Source organism: Protomyctophum parallelum (assembly GCF_964188405.1).
Source record: "Protomyctophum parallelum genome assembly, chromosome: 23".
Lineage (NCBI taxonomy): Eukaryota > Metazoa > Chordata > Actinopteri > Myctophiformes > Myctophidae > Protomyctophum > Protomyctophum parallelum.
In genome coordinates, this window is record NC_139715.1 from 21,399,553 (window position 1) to 21,415,457 (window position 15,905).

Below are 15,905 nucleotides of genomic sequence, written 5' to 3' on the forward strand. Positions count from 1 at the left end.
TGTCTTGTGGTCATGTGATACAGGGGGTGTCTCACATTACCCAGTGTCTCACATTACCCCCGTCTCCCCTAAGCAATATCAATCAAATAAATCATACTGTGAATTAAATCGACTTCTTTTGTTTATAATCAATTCTCTTTTTAACTGTAATAATAATAACAATATGCAATGAACACATTTAACTGTTATGCAATATAACCATTACACAAATGAACTGTAACCTAAATTAAGTTACAACAGGTATGCCGTATGCGCATGCATAAAGTGAATGGCAGACCGAGTGACAAAGTTAATTTAATGTTGTTTAAAGTAATTTTAATGCAATCAAATAGGACTTTTCTGTTTGGATGTATGGGCTGACAACTAAAAGACCAGAAAGTAGTTTTTACTCAGTAGGTATAACTTCCGTGTATATGTTTTGGGGGCGTGGCGAGGTGTCACTGTCAACAGTCAACCAGTCCAGGAGCCCTTCCCCGCCCCTTTCCAGACCTAGCGGCGTTGACGTGACTCCATAGACATTTAAAAGTTAAAAGACCTACATTTAGAAGCCATAAACAACGCTTTTTCTGAAGGTAAACTTTATTCTATTTAGTTTAGTGGTCTTAACATCTTTTCTTAATAATATTGGTCTTTTGGTGCAGAGAAAGCAGGTAGGGATGTAGCTCTGGTCCATAGCCTTACTCATGGACTGTCAAGGGTTACTCAGCCTCCAGGAATAAACCCTAAATACAAAGTTATTACACCATTGCACATAAAAAACGACTCCAGAGTGTCAACATGTACAAGGAGACCATATTCAAACGTTGTTTTGATATATTCATGATATAATTCATAGAAGAGCAGTACAGAATTATCAGGATTGCACAAAAAGTCAGAGGACTTAATTCCATTGTGATCCAAATAAATAAATAGTTACAGCATATGATAAGAACAACATGTGTACTAACATTACAATACTAATGAAATTTACAACCGGCCATCATAGATCAATAAACTAAATAGATATATACAGCACTATACTAACTTGCCCATCAGCCACTTTTTCAATATATATTTTTTAAATGTTCAAAGACTGGGCAAATTTAATTTCCCTTGGGATTTTGTTCCAATCCTCCACCCCTTAAATGAGCTTCTACCTACCCTATGTCTTAGGTTTGGTGATTTAAGATCAGCTACACTAGCCCTTGTGTTCAAACTATGGAACTGGTTAACATACGGGAAGTGACCTTTAAAATATTTTGGGCATTGTTCTTTTAAAAATGTATAGACCATAATGAGTCTCAGTTGTTGTATTCTGCCTTCCACTGGGAGCCAGTTTAATTCTCAAACAGTTAGCGCCAATGTGGGTTCTTGGGGAGAGATAAAGGACTACCCTCATTAGTTTATTTTGTGATGTCTGTAGTTTATCTTTGGTATTTTTAGATAAGCTGTTGTACCAGGTTAAGCAGGTGTAATCAAAGAGACATTGTACTAATGCTGAGGCCAGTGTCCTTGTTCTCTTGCAGTAGGCTACTACCGGTACACAACACTCATAAGAAAAATACCTGAGTGCCACACAGGCTGTTATGCTTTTGAAGTACCAGAACCTCAAATGGCCTATCCCTTCAATACAAATCTGAAATCTGTAGTCTAAATGGGACAAGTGCATGGAAGCATGATGCACATAACTTATTGCACATTTGAGTATTGTAGCACCAACTACATGGCCATTTAGCAGGCAATCCTATCCTGAGTGGCTGAGTAGCCTTGGTAACCAACAGCTATAGGCAGGCACTGGGGTACATTTGTTTATTTAATTTAATTAAATTTGTAACCCATTTTTCACAGGGTGCCAATTGCCTATAAGATGTAATCCTGGGTGCTGCTATCCATCTGCTAACCTGGGGAGAGCCCCAAACTGAGCTCTATGGTTCCTTCAATGCATGAGTGAGCAGGGGGAAGTTTGACTGGGGTACCATTTTTATAGTCATTTTTTAGAAATATATAATTCTTTATCCCACGATTTTGTAACCCATTTTTCACCATGTCAATGATCTAATGTGATCCTGGGCTCTACACACCCTCTGCCAACCTAGTCCCCATATATGGGGGACATGGGGAGAGCAACAGACTTGAACTCATGCTTCCTTCATGCCCAAGTTGCTCCTTTACACCTGACAGGGGGAGTTCCCTTTTTATAGTCTTTGGCATGACTCTGGATTGGATCCCAAACTCCCAATCTCAGGGCAGACACTCTAGAAAGTAAAAGATGATAATAATGGCATGAACAACAATCGACCAGGGTAAATTATGAAATAAGAGTGCCGTGCAAAGAAAAACAATGCTCCAAATTAGACCATTTAAACATCAAACCTGTAACATTACATGGTGAGGAGGAGTTGTGACTATGTGGCCTCCCCATCACCTGTGCTACATCTTGGACAACAATAGTCCTCCTCTGTGTTGGGGTTTCCAACACATGCCGTGTGGAACCACATATCACAGACTTGGCATTGAATCTGAAAGAAGAACAATTTCAATGGAAATACATTTTATTTATACATGAAAGATAACATTCAAAGTCCTCATAACCAGATATCAACTGCCTCTCGGTCCATCTCCCCAGAACTGTGGCACAGCTCTGACATGTCATCTATTGAAGATATGTCTATTTAATACAGTACATTTAATTGTTTGGTTATGTTGATATAAAGTGACATTGCAGCCTACCAGAGCCGTTAACCAGATGAGTGGCGATGTCTTTCCTCATTCTGTTCCGGGTCAACAGAAAAATGTAGATCTGTTGTCTGCCACTGCAGCCTTGAACAAAGAATTGATTATTTCAGTGCACTTTAAATTTACAGGTGAATTAACATACCTTCATAATAAGGTTACTTTTTTATATAATGTTTACCATTATAGGGTTCATGAGAATACACTGAAAGTTGCTCTGGTAGAGCGTCTGCTAAATTGCCTAATTTGTTGGAATCATCTTACTTTGCAGACTAACACCCCACACGAAGAGGAGTCCATCTGGCGTGGGTGATGGGGAGTGACGCATGTCCATCTAGAAATGTTTAATTTCCTCTGCCTCATGAAGGCTCTAAAAGCATCAGGAGAAACCATTAAGTGTTGATCTACTTTTCACAATGATTTGTGGTGCAACTAAATCCATCCATACTTAATGGACAATACCTACATAAGCAAACTAGCACTTGAAATCATTGCATTACATACATAATGTTGGATTGGCGTACCTGGTGGAATTTTCACAGCGTTTCAGCTGCTGCTGATTATTGAGTATTTGGACAAAATAGGCTACATACAACAAGAGTCCAATGGTTGTCTTTACACACAGCTCCAATCAAGGAGTGGTACTCCGTCACGTCCACCTGCATGCAATCGTTCCATTTGTTAAGATGGACTAAGCATTATTCGTTTGTAAGCATTAAGCATAACAATGGTCCTTCTTACCTTTTTTAGTGTTTTACACTTTCCCTCCAATATTGAGGTCATTGTAAAATTAATCCACCATCAATGTGTTGGTGGGGGGCCTGGGCCTTCTCTGACAGTGACCATATGTAGGCATTTATGACCTGCAGTGCACACAAAAAAATTACTTGGGGGGGCAACTTCAATCATTTAAAAAAAAATGATTATTAAGCTTAAGCAGATACAGGCTATGGGAAAAATACATTGAAAGAGCCCATCAATGATCTGCAGCTACTCAGTCAGGCGTACAGTATGTGTAAACTGAATGTTGGGTGAATGACAGTCCTTGAGCTTTGTGGGATTACAGTCACATACTGAGGAGGTGTGAACACTGTTAGGTGTAATGTCTCCAACAACCACAGGGGGAAGGCTGTTCCATGGGGAAGGGGACTCTGCAGGAATGAAAGGTGGAGGTGGATGGGTAGAGGAACACGAAGCCAGAGGAGAAGGGCAACCAAGCTTCTGCAACTTGGCTGGAATCCTTTCCTCTGGCTCGATGTAACGTGTTATCTGGTCAAAATTGGCAACTCGGGTGCCCAGTTTGTGGACCAGAATGACACTCTTCTCTTCAATTGACTACATTTGCATAGGACCCAGCATGTCACTCTCCATCTTCCCTCCCTTGCGCCCCGCCTGAAGTTTCTGCTTACGGATTTTATCCTGGAACTTCTGCACATTGTGGATGACCTTTTTGTACACCTCCCCCCTGCTCCTTCAGTCCTTCACTCATCACCTCCTTCTCTGCCAATCTCTCTACCTTCTCAGGGGAGAGGGGAGTTGCACCACTCAGTTCACACGGGTGGGATTTTTAGTTCTCAAGCTAAATGTCATGTCATGTAGAGGACATTTAACATTGCTAATTAACATCTGTGTATTGATATAGCTGCATATTTTAACCAATATAACTTGCCTTTTGGTGCCATTCATTCTTTCCACAAGCCCATTGGTCTGGGGGTGGTATGGCGTACAATAGCTCCTCTCAATCCCCAGGGATTTACAGAGCTCTGTGTTGATCTGTAATTTTAATGGGTGTGAAAACAAAGTGAGTGATTATGATTCACGAGTGGTCACTGCTTTAGGGCCGATTCATACTCCTATTTTACCGCTGTTTCGGCGCTGTAGTGCCGAAATGATTTCGGCTCGTCAGAAATTTTCAGTAGCACCGAAGAGCCGACTTTAGGACGGTACCCGCCCCCCCGAACCTCAAATGACGTCAAATTGTAGGCTCTTCAGCACCAAACCGACTTTTATTCGGCTCTAAAATAGGAGTATGAATCGGCCCTTAGCCAGTGACCAAATTATTATTAATTCCAGGTAGGGGTTCCATAGGTTAGGGAGAGCAAGTGGTGTGTGATGTGTGATTTAACCCATCTCTACTTTTATTATTAATCTTGTGATTAATTACTCATAACAAAGTCTATATTTTTTATATTTTGCAGTTTCTAATAGATTATATATTTTAATAATAAGTCTGTGGTCCGTCTAGTATGCATCTACATCTTTCATATCTCTTCCCTCAATACAGTAAAAGACAGGACAGATGAAGGTAAAAACAAAATAGAAGACAGAGGTAGAAATACTTACAGAAGTATTCTTCATCTTCTGTGTAATTAATCCTGGGTATAGTTTCCTGGAGGGCACAGCTACTGTTATATGACGTCCCATCATCAATGCAGGGAAATACAGGGAGTGGTAACAGTGTAGGATTACCAGACGGACCAGGAGTCCACTCCTCATCTTCTTCCTTCTCCTCCTCTTCCTCACTTAGCTGAGGTGAGGAGGTTTCTACCTGCCTGGCCTTGCTGCGTTGCGTCTCTTCATGAACTCTGGAGGGTCAGACTTCAGACCTGATGGAGGAGAACACAAAGGTGACACATATAATGGAAGGGTTAGATAGTGATGATGACAGAGGACGATACAGATCAATATATTTCTGGGACTCTATCCCAACAGTGATTGTCAGATTTTTTATCTGCATTTACGGTAGACCACAATTAACATAGTCAAAATGTTGGACTCTTTACATAAACATAGTGAAGTTGAGAAATAAATTCACGTTTTCACCAGTAGAGAGCAGTCATGACACATGATGGAACTAGCAGCATGACTGATCTGATATGCAGCTGCTGCTATGATGCTATGCAACTGGTCAATATAATTGTGTTTCTTCATCTGCTGCTTATGGTAACTACTAACTGATGTGTATTTCAGTCATAAAAGGAAATTTAATGCGGTGCACTAGCCTGCAATAAAATATAGTGCCATTGGCTTGCAATAAAATATAGCGCCATTGATACTATCACATTATATTACAATTACATCAAGCCTTAAGATTATTAAACTCTGTCATGTATGGATTCTACACAGTCTTGAGACTAGCTCTTCTGTAATTGATACGTCTGATATTACAACTATAGTCCTACAATAGGCTAAAACAAAGAAATAAATGTACAATGTTCAAATGCTGTCTCTTATTTTGTTACTATGTGCTCTTCATAGAGCCTATCAAGAGTGTGACCGTGGACCTGGCCTCCTCACAGAGCATGACCATGGACAGCTACCATAATATACCAAGTCTACACTGTATTTGATCTTAACATTCATATACCACATCACTGTTAAGTCTGTTATAACGTTCTCTCTCCCGCTCAGGGTGGGATCTGTCGGTTCTCTGCTCTACAATGTATTGTAAAGTGTCTTGAGACAACTTGTGATTCAAGGTTTCTTCAACTGTGCATGCACCTCATGATACCATAGCCCCACAAATGCCCTATTTTGCATATATCCTTATGTTATCCTATCCTTATGGTAGGGTAGATGACAAGAGTACAGCAACTTGCAGTGGTATAAATTGTTTTTTATTGTTGTCTCCACCAGGCCGAAGGCATGTGGGGAGAGTATGTTTCGCACTCCGTCCGTCCGTTTGTGTGTCCGTCCGTCCGTCCGTGTGTCCGTTAGTAGCTAATCTCGGCCACCGTTAACCCGGTCGATGGCAAATTTTGCACACACACTCCCTGGATGCCAACGATGAATCTCTGCCCCAAACTTTCCAGAACGGCCTGTTATAGCGCCACCAGGAGGCCGCTTTGTGCAAAACAAGTTTTTGCACAGTACACCTACAGATTTTGTCCAAACATCACGCAAATTGGTACACACACTCCCTGGTTGCCAACGATGAACCTCTGCCCCAAACTTTCCAGAACGGCCTGTTATAGCGCCACCAGGAGGCCGCTTTGTGCAAAACAAGTTTTTGCACAGTACACCTACAGATTTTGTCCAAACATCACGCAAATTGGTACACAGTCTCTCTAGAGCCATTCAACGAAACCGGTCTTTCAGATTTCTCAGACTCCATCCTGATTGGTTAAGATTGGCTTCCAAAGTTCACAGGAGTGCTCAGTTTCAAACAAAATGCTGCAAATCATGAACACATTGCGTGATTTCCGTGAAATTGTGCACCCACATTCCCACTAGGCCGAGGACGAAATGCCACATGAACAATTTCAACTCAGCCTCAAGGTGGCGCTATAACTGGCCGAAAAGTGTTTTCACCTCTAACTGCACGGATCTGTGGATAACTTTGTATGCCAACTCCCCTACATTCCTATCCTGGTGGAGACCTGTGCCCAGAAGGGCACTTTTTCTAGTTTTAAATATATTATGCCATATTATATTATGGCAAGTATATGCAGAATATAGCCTATGATAGAGATAGATAGAGAGAGATAGATAGATAGATATGCACCATATTCAGCTGGGTGCGTCAGCTACTGTAGGTCAGAAAGTAATAGGGGGTGCACGGCCAAAAAGGTTTGGGAACCACGTTCTAGTTCATTACTTCTTAGAATGAATAGCTTCCTTAGGCTATATAGAAAACCAGTTATCATCAACCACAACAGTCCAATGTTAATACCAACATAATACATTTACAGCCACTGTATGACTAACTTCCGTCTCACCTTTTCATCCAAACTTGCCGTTTTCAGTCTTCTAGTCTAGCAATTCAGAATAGTGTCTTGTGTCAACATCATAATGGGTGGTGATATAAGTTAAACTAAAGGCTAGGTTAGCTGGAGTTATAATAAACTCATGTTTATACATTCACTAAAATAATCATGAACATATAGGGCATACCAAGGCGCAGTTGGAGGAATCACATCGACTCACTGGCCTCGGGATCCTACGGAGCCCCCTAGGGGACATTTCTAGGTAGATTATTTAAGAGATGGTGGTTTATGTTTTCTGGTATGGAAAAACATTTTAGATGTTGGCAGGAAAAAACAAGGCTATAACATTTTTCTTTTAGGAGATGGAAATGTTTTGAAAGGGGAAAGATCTTTTTTTTGGAGGGGATGACAATTTTCGAGGGGGTGACAAAAATAAATCAAGGCTGTGACTTTTTTTTTTAGGAGATGAAAATGTTTTTAAAGTGGAAAGATATGTTTTTTGGAGGGGATGACAATTTTTTTTAGGAGATGAAAATGTTTTGAAAGGGGAAAGATATATTTTTTTGAGGGGATGACAAATCTTTTTTAGGAGATGAAAATGTTTTTAAAGGGGAAATATATATTTTTTGGAGGGGATGACTTTTTTTTTTGTTAAAGTTTTTTTTTTTTTCACTTCCAAGTTTTCTTTTCAAACTTTGAAAAAAAAAAAACTTTGAAAAAAAAAAAAAACTTTGAAAAAAAAAAAAAGTCATCCCCTCCAAAAAATATATATTTCCCCTTTAAAAACATTTTCATCTCCTAAAAAAGATTTGTCATCCCCTCAAAAAAATATATCTTTCCCCTTTCAAAACATTTTCATCTCCTAAAAAAAAATGTCATCCCCTCCAAAAAACATATCTTTCCACTTTAAAAACATTTCCATCTCCTAAAAAAAAATTGTCATCCCCTCCAAAAAACATATCTTTCCACTTTAAAAACATTTCCATCTCCTAAAAAAAAATTGTCATCCCCTCCAAAAAACATATCTTTCCACTTTAAAAACATTTTCATCTCCTAAAAAAAAAAGTCACAGCCTTGATTTATTTTTGTCACCCCCTCGAAAATTGTCATCCCCTCCAAAAAAAAGATCTTTCCCCTTTCAAAACATTTCCATCTCCTAAAAGAAAAATGTTATAGCCTTGTTTTTTCCTGCCAACATCTAAAATGTTTTTCCATACCAGAAAACATAAACCACCATCTCTTAAATAATCTACCTAGAAATGTCCCCTAGGGGGCTCCGTAGGATCCCCCAGAACTAGGAGGAAGTTACTAATGTTGCTCTGGAGGAGGTTTGGAGCTCTCTGGTGAGCCGTTGCCCGACTACGGATAAACGGTTGGAGAATCAACTGCTGTGATCAATTCACAGCCATACGGTGGCGTCGGTGGGGCATCAATAAAAAAAGTTATTTCTTGTGGTAGGCCATGTGGTAGACTCGTCAGAATCGAAAAACTCTCTATGAGAGTCTAAATGTTGGGCTACAATACAGGGGGAGGGGGTTACAGGCTCTTGGAGTCTTGGTTTTCTATATTTATAAGCATACAGACCAGAAAGAAAGCATTGAGTTTACCACATGTCACACGTACAGCATCGTCTTAAACATTGAATTCTGATGCATAGGCCTATATTAACTTGCATTAACATAAAAATAAAGGAACATCACTTACTTTTAATGGAACGCACACAGTGGAAAAGGTTAAGTTACTCAAGTCATAAACTGCCCTGACAAACCTTTCCTACAGCTGCAAGGAGTTGGTAATCTAGCTAAGCCTAATTAAGAAGGCACTGCAGCAGGTGCAATTTAGGGCGCGTTCGGCTATGCGCACCGGGAATGTGGTCAGTTTGTTGAGTGTGGTGGGCGGTGACGTCACAGAGTGCGTTCAGTGTGCCTTATTTACGAACGACCAGTTACAACACACCATTCACACTGAGCAGCTCAGTGCGTGCACTCGGCACACCCGGTGTGCAGCGCACTGGATTTTCGAACGACAACGCACTGAGTGCACTGAATAAACGAACGACAAGAGAGCACACCAGTGCGTTCACGGCGCATTTCCGAACGCGCCCTAAATAAGCAATCAACTACAGTATACTACTGTGCAGTCAGTTGTATATCAAATGTATAACTCAAAGGGAACAACTATCTTAGAAGAAAAACAGAAAATAATCATGAACATGCTTGGACAAAAAAAAGGACACACAAGGAATTAAAAAGAAAACGAGAAGCAAACGATGAAAAAGTATGGCATGATTTAAAAAAACAATGAGTCATTGGCCTGAGTTACACTGCTAGAAAGTAAAGTATATACTATATCATAAGTGGAGGACATACAAGATACAAATGCTGCATGCAGAGTAAATGCTAAGTGGGAGAGAGAGAGAGAGAGAGAGAGGATTAACTTGAAACATGGTGTAAGAGCCATTTCTTTTCTATGCTTTTTATTTCTATAATTGACGTCACGGTCAAGGCCAAGGCCAACACGTACCCTGTCTATATGAGGAAGTGGGCAACAAGGTACTGAAGAGAAAGAGGCAACAGTTTGTTGACTGTATCCCTATCATGAGAACAAAGGCTGTTGAATTTGTCGTTGTTTAAACCTGCTGAGTGACGGTAAATAAATACCACTTAATTCAAAACGAAGTCAACGTTTGGACATCAGTTTTTGTTTTTATTATATAGGCCTACACGTCTAAACAGGATCTCGCTTTCAGTAACCAGCCAGTGGTGTGACGTCAGTTACTATACTGTACTGCAGGGGTTTTCAGCAGGGGTCCAGGACCCATAGGGGGTCCTCAGAGTTACCACAGGGGCCGCCAAATGTTTGTGTGATAGGAACTCTTTTCTTACATTAACCACTTCAACTGTAGCATCCCATTATTCTGAGGTAAACCTCAGAATGAATAGCAGATCTACAAGCTCACAACGCTAGGGGGTCCTTGGCCTGAAAAACATAGGTTGATTATGTAATGGTAGGTGGAAACGTAATTTCTGTGAGTTAGGGTTAAAGGTTAGTGACACACCTGGTAGGATATAAACAAGCTGTTACTAGATGTCATAGGATAGAATACCTGGGCAGTGCTAGAGGTCCTGGTAGGATAGATTAGGATAGGGTAGGTTTAATGTATGTTTTGTAATAATAATCAAATTCTACAAAGTAAATAGTAAATACAGTTTTCAAATAATTGTAGTGGAGTTAAAGAAATACAATATTTTCCCCTGAAATGTAGTGAAGTAGAAGTACAAGACATTTTTGAAAAAGTAAAAATCACACCTAGCCAATCACAATTTGCTGAAAGTTGAGCATTTTGCTCTTATGTGTTTGGTGTGTTGATGAGAAAGGGGAAAAGAGTGCTACTGCTACATCGTCTCCCAAGCTATGGCTGCAATAACCAAAGTATTTATAAATCATTCTATAAAGTGAATAAAATGCTGCAAGCTAAAGTGAGGAACTTTTAGCCATACCACACAGCATTGCATTAAGACTGCTGTTTTGTGGTAAAAGTGATGTTTATCTGAGTAAGAATTGATTGATTGAATAGTTTATTAGTCAAACACTCAGTCCAAATGGGCTAGCACCAAAAAACGGTCCTTGCGGTGTTGTATCCATTTAGGCCCTGGCCTATGCAATCAATTCATAGACATGACATGAACAATAACAACAAAATTCAATATCATCATAGTAAAAACAACAAAAAGTCCATAAGAACACAGTAAAAATAAAAATACTAAGATGAAGGATGGTACCACTAGCTCCAAATTAATGTATTGATAAGGAGAAAGATCATTGGCTGTAGAAAAAGGGAGAGTATTAGTTCATGTTTTTCACAGTGCTATAATATAACCCATGGTTGTAAAGTGTCGTAACCATTTAATCCCCATGCATCCATAATCTGGGGGTAACATTAGCCAAAAGTAGGCAATCTAGAGAAGCTCACAATATGTCACGGCGCAACATGTTGTGAGCTTGTAGATTGCATTTTTTGTTTGATGAAGAGATTTTGTCATAGTAGGCTACAGAGCCAACTCAGGTCCAGTTTACCAAGTCTAGAAGAGAGTTTAAGAAGTGGATAATGTATAAATACTGCTACAGTATAAGTCTTTGACACTGTACAAAATCCAGCATTATTGTGTGATTTCCGGCAAACAGGTAATTGGGGGTTGGACGGGATGAGCTTGGACAGTTGAATAAAGCATGTTGTTTGTCTGTCTGAAGCTGTTTGAATAAAGCGTGTTGTTTGTCCGTGTGAAGGTGCTGTACGGCTCAATATCCGCTGGCATCTGCAAAGACAAAGATAAGGCTCATTAGGTCAGAACATGAGACCTCCCTTCAGACAAGGGTCAGACACTGTGACCCAAACCCCTCCCTGACATGAAAGTATTAGGCTAACAAGCTTTGCTATAACGGCAGTCTTTATTTACTCATATGTAGAGAGCAATAGTGTAACTAATGTATTTACATGGGTTACATGCATACAAGTTGTGTCTCAGGGCGGGGTATAGTGGCCGGTAGAATGGCCTGATGATGGGAACCGTGAGGTCCCAGTTCGATCCTGGGCTCCCCCAGAGTTAGTGTAAGTTAAGTAAGTGTCCTTGAGCAAGACACTGAACGCCTAATTGCTCCCGATTTGCAGGTTGGTGCCTTGCATTGTTTCCTCTGCCACCGGTGTACGAATGGGTGAATGTACACAATGCACAATCTATGTAAAGCGCTTTGGATAAAAGCGTTATATAAATTTACCATTTACACGACAAAATGTATCCACTAAAATGCAGTAAGTTACAATTAAGCATAAGTAGTGAGAGAGAGAGAGCTAGGAGAGGGGGTTTCACTTTCCAGTAATCATTATATTATGATAATTCCAGAACATCTGCTGACATAACTACAGTAACTTCCTGTTGGGCATCCCAACCGGCTGAACCTTTCCTCATCCGCTGCAATAATCTGTTGCGCATATACAGTATACTGTATGGGGGAGAGGTCGCGTGCACGCATCCGCCTGGGTGACTGCAGACTGCTGGGCGACTGCTGGCGCTTTGGCATGGGGGGTCAGATCAACATATGGAATTAATTCTGTACTGGCCATATATGGAGCGTGTCTTGAGTGTACAGGGTTTGATGAAGTCAGATCAACATATGGAATGTCAGAACAGGACAGTTCCATATATGGAGATCTAAAGCCCTAACCAAACCAAAGGGTCACCTTGCAAATCCTTGGGTCCAAACGGTTGCAAGGAGTTGACGCTAAAACCGTCTCGACCCTTTGGTGTGGTTTTGGCCATTGAATTCCATGCGTTGAATCACTAGGGTCAACGTGGGTCAACGTGCAACAAGACACCGCAGGGACAGCGATAAAACCGCCTTGACCCTTTGGTGTGGTTAGGGCTTAAGGGTGGCAGTGGGGGCAGTGTCTTGAGTGTACAGGGTTTGAGGAGGGTCCAGGTAGGGCTGGGGCTTAATTTTCGGGCCTGTTGAGAATTCTAGATTTTGGCGCGGCTGCACTAATAACTTTGGGGCAGGTCCGTCTAGAGTTTGAATGGACAGGTATCAGTCAAAAGGGAGACATCGAAGAGGATCTCCATCCCTGATTATGTCACGTGATGTCACGAGGCATGACCATATATAGAGGCAGGGGGTGGGTGACGGATGGACGAACTGATGGGAAATGCACGTTTTCATAGTAAATGCGACCTGCAGTCACAAGTATTTTTATTAATTCATCCTATACAGCATAAAAGAGTTGAAAAGTTCTATGCATTACCACATTTTGGAGGCTCTGTGGTCTTTGTTTTCTGTTGGACAAAAGATTAGTGAGTGAATTAGAATTAGTGGGTCACAAATATCATTTTGGCTATGTTCAGCACAGAGCATTTTGAAGCACACAGGTTTAATCTTTCACAACCACAGCAGGAAGTGAAATATTACAGCAGTAAGCATGAACCTGATCCTCAACGTCTATGATCTGATGTGATCAAAACTTGCTTTCCACACAATTTATTTTTCATCTTCATTCACCATGTTTCTTTTGCTGTTTTACTGGATTTTTACCATGCTCCTGTTTTTTGCACATAAAATTCAAAACATGATAAGAAGGAAAATACATTTCTAAATCAAAACATGATGTGCCGGAAAGGCCAAAAAAAACCAAGAAGGACTTGTCGAGTGGCCTTCCTAAATGCTACAATCAAGCATGAATTAAGCTGTCAATAAATATATATGGGGACTATATCTACAACAACAAAGTAGCAAAATAGAAATAAACAGTAATGACAATATTAATAATGAAAATACTAATAATAATAGGAGTAACGATGTAAGTAATAATAATTGTGATACAACAACAATAATGACATTAATAATGACAAACAATAATAATTAAACATAAATAATAGGCAGTATGAATTGTGAACAGCAGGGTGGCTAAGATGTATTACTTAGGTTTGATAGTAAAAGTTGCTCTGAATGCTCTAAGTTTGGTAAGCTATTCCAGGAGTGAGGACCTCTGAATTTGATGGAGAATTGAGCAGTTGTTGATCTGAAGAAAGCAGAATGAAGATCACCAGCTGACCTAGTGCTGACCTTACTCTGACAATATTTACATTAAATGTATTAAAATACAAGGACAGCTGGTACAGTATAAGGCTTGCTTCTTTGTATGTTTAGTTTCTATGTACTGTATGATGAGGATAATTGTTTTTTTCTTTCAATATGGCCTTTTGGAAATCCCCTATAATATAGTAAAATGCTGATCAGAATTAAAAGCTAATGCTGAAATAACTTTATTCCTACTGAACATAAATAAAATATACATTTATTATGCATATAGTTCACTATCACATTTTTGCTGGAATATAATACTCTCACCGATGGATGATTTTCCTGATAGCAAAGGTAACTGCAATTCCAATGACGACAGTGATGCTCGTCAGTGATATAAGAATGTACATGGGGATGGGGGAAGTACCGGCATCATCCACTGCATGCTCTCCTGTAACTGTACGATAGAAAATACATTAGTAAACCAAAGCCAAGGTGTCACAGTGATAAACAGATCCCTTATCCTGCTTCAGTTTAAACAATGTGGCATCAATGGCAACATATGAGCTAGGATCATATTCATAACAGACGATGTTCAGTCAGGGAACATGTCAAAGGTTTGCTCAGGTGAGCTGTAATCACTGCTGCTATTGTTATGTTGGCATTGTTAGCTGCAGTCTAAAATGCACAGTGGGTACTATTAAACAAAAGATCACACCAATAAAGACCTATAAACAGGGTTTATAGAATGAACATCATTTATGGGCAATCCAAGACCCTTGGAATGATCCAAACTTTTCACTTGTATTTGATGCTAGTGCTCTGGAATAAACATGAAATATGTGATATTATCTTACAATGTAAAGACAAAAAGTGAATGAATGTACAACATAAATTACCTGCCGCTGTAGTCTGGGAAATACCAAAAAAGGACTTAATGTTCACAGTAACGTTGAGTTTGACAAAATGTGTTCCTCCATGGAATGCACACTCACAGTTATAGCTTCCATTATCTGCTGTTGTTAATTTGTTGAGGTGTAGAAACATTCTCTGATTCTGATTCAACAGTGTGATCCTGGAGTCACAAGAACTCTCAGTGTTATTCCCAGTCTCATAGCTATAACGCAGTTGACATTCTTCTCCTCCACTCCTTGTTGTGATCGTACATATTATACTTGTGATGACATCAAATGTTTCATTGGCACATATCGGAGTGACATCTGGTTCTTCACCAATGGTTTTAACAAGAGACACTGCAAACAATAGAACATGAGTCAATCAAAATTGCACTGGGAAATCTACCACAGATACTGTATGTATGTTAACAACAAATAACAAATCATCTGTGCAGTATAACCGATAATTAGTTAATTACTGTACCTTCTGTTGCAGCACACAAACTCCACAACTGCAGGAGAGAAACAAATTGCATTTTCCATGCAGACTTGCTGACTAAGGACAAATACAAATGCACCATTCCTTCCTCTGCTCTGAGCTACACAAGAACTGTAATGTAGATTGCAGCAAATGTTGCATTGAAAGAGTCTAAACAACTTCTGACCCACAATCACCCACCATGCACGTTCAAATGGTACCGTATGCATTCCATACTAACGTGTGAAACTTCAACCACGTCTCACATACCTCAGAAACACAGTGATAATATAATGAGGAAGTGCTTCAGTTATTGCTGGGAGGTCATTCTGTGGTTTTCACTTTGCATAAGACATGTTGCACATGTCATAATTTGAGTTGAATAAACCAGTCCACTGCTGCACAACAGCCTCAGGAGCTGAGGAGGAGGCGCTGAAGTGGTTACTGTATGATTTGTAATAATAATACAAATCTAAAAGGTAACTAAAAAATTCAAATAATTGTAGTGGAGTAAAAGTACAATATTTGCCACTGAGGTGT

At 39.9% G+C, this 15,905-nt stretch overlaps 1 long non-coding RNA gene across 1 annotated transcript; it reads right to left on the reverse strand.

The window, feature by feature from the left end:
* Window positions 1-11,458: 11,458 nt before the first annotated feature.
* On the reverse strand, window positions 11,459-15,545 carry LOC310854269. The gene is made up of 5 exons (XR_014568889.1): window positions 15,372-15,545; window positions 14,891-15,244; window positions 14,319-14,448; window positions 13,216-13,246; window positions 11,459-11,734 (listed from the first exon to the last, which is right to left on the reverse strand). It is a non-coding gene; the product is annotated as an uncharacterized lncRNA (long non-coding RNA).
* Window positions 15,546-15,905: the final 360 nt, after the last annotated feature.